Raw genomic sequence first — 2,061 nt, 5'->3', positions numbered from 1 at the left:
ATTAATTTATTTATATTAATTTGTGACTACACAACTATCTCGAATGCCCATTGCCGACGATCGAATGAGGACCGTCTTTCTTTATTAGATTAATACAATAGTAACTTTAGTGCCTCTTATATAACAATAAAAGTATTTATTAATTATGTAATAAAACGAAAGATTTCTCGCTTCAAATATTGTTTCATTATAAATTCTTGATTCAATTTTGCGCTGTTTATCCTATTATAAATTTAAAGATAAAATACATAAATGTTAAGTATATTAACTTGATTTATTATAAAAAATATAAAGCTAAAATAATTCCTAAAAATATTTTTTGAGAGAATAATTTATATATATATATATACCCTACCAGTAATTATATTTTATGTCGTTGTATAACTCGATTTTCTTCTTATAATTGTGGCATAAATTTAATTCGCTGTGTGCAAATAATAGTTACATGTGATTCTATATTAATTTATAATTTCCCGATCTGTGATAAAATATTCAAAGATAGGAAAGATCTTTTTGATACGTGTTTTATAAATAAATCTGTTTCTCAGATAAGTGAGAATTTATCTGAGAAATATTACGTTAAGTTTTGCGGAATTTTGATGCGCGGCGGGTCTTAAAGATTTACATTACGAATTAATTATAAAATTATATCGCTCGGAGCGCTTGCGCAACGGGCACTACACCGTTAAAAAAAAAGCCTTCAGGTTGTCCCTTTCTCTCCTCTTTCTCTCGTACGAGTACGTTCACACTGCGTCTTATTACAATAATATCCACATCGCTATTCTTGTCAATTAAATGTAATTGTATGTATATATATATATCTAATATATAGTATATACACAATTGTGTATATAATATATATATATATATACGCCAATTTATATAGTAAATTTATTTTTTTACGTATACAATATTTATATATAATATATTTATATATACTATAGTATAGTATGCGCTTACGCCGTCTAATTTCTAAAAAGAAACGGTACATTATTGTCTGCGGTATTTTTTGTTTTCGAGTATTCATATATATAGTATATATACAATTCACATTTTTGGTATTCATATAATATAATAAGTCAATGAAAAGCTCAATGGCGTGACCATGTAGTATTCATTGAGTACAATAAGTCTGAAAATCCGTGCGCTTCGCGATACTCCTTGCACATAATCGATCCAACGATTTGCTTCATAGAGGATGAGGAAGGGAGAATAGGAGAGCGGATACTTTTCGTACTGCCTTTTATTACACTTGTCACGAATTTTATCTATTACGGTTGCCGATTTAAAGGACGAAAATAACCGAGGTTGGCACGTGTAATTCAATCAAGGAGGATCGTGAAGGTGACTCGGCTCTCGACGACAATGTCGCGCTCTAACATTTATGTAATTTTTCGTTTTATCTTGGCAACTAGGCAAGCTCGGTCGTTCACGGAAGGCATCGTATGGTGCTTATTAAATCGTTGCTTCAACAATCATAACAATTTTCATCGCTTTCATTTTTTTCCTTTCCCCGCTTATTATTTTCATTTCTAGTTTTATTATCTTCGCTGTTGTCACTTTTTTTTTTATCTCATTATTATTCGTTTATTGGGAGATAATGTCGATGCACAAAAGCTGGCGCGATTTATATTACGCTTTAACTTTTTTTTTTTTCGTTTCGTTATTTAGTAGTACGTACATTATATTGAGGCAAGCGGGTCGCAAAAGCTCCCGAGAATTAGAGGAAATATATAATATATACTTTATATATATATATATATATATTATCTATACATATATAATATTGTCTTCGTAAGTTTTTCTGCCTTTCCATCCTGATGTCCTAACCCGTTGTTGGTCGTGAAGTTATTTAATAAGTCAAGACATTAATTAGAGAAGCGACACAGCTTCGTTGAGCTCAGAACTCTTTTGTTGAAAACTCATCGAAATTACATCACTTTTAATTCTTGTTGCAAATACAAAATAGACTGAACATTCATTGAATACTTCATCTAAGAGAAATTACAGACAAAAAGATTCTTTCTCTCTTTCTTTTTCTTTCTGGGAGAAGTAAAGCTT

Source organism: Trachymyrmex septentrionalis, unplaced genomic scaffold, assembly GCF_001594115.1.
Source record: "Trachymyrmex septentrionalis isolate Tsep2-gDNA-1 unplaced genomic scaffold, Tsep1.0 scaffold68, whole genome shotgun sequence".
NCBI classification, from domain to species: domain Eukaryota; kingdom Metazoa; phylum Arthropoda; class Insecta; order Hymenoptera; family Formicidae; genus Trachymyrmex; species Trachymyrmex septentrionalis.
This window is presented reverse-complemented; position numbering follows the sequence as displayed.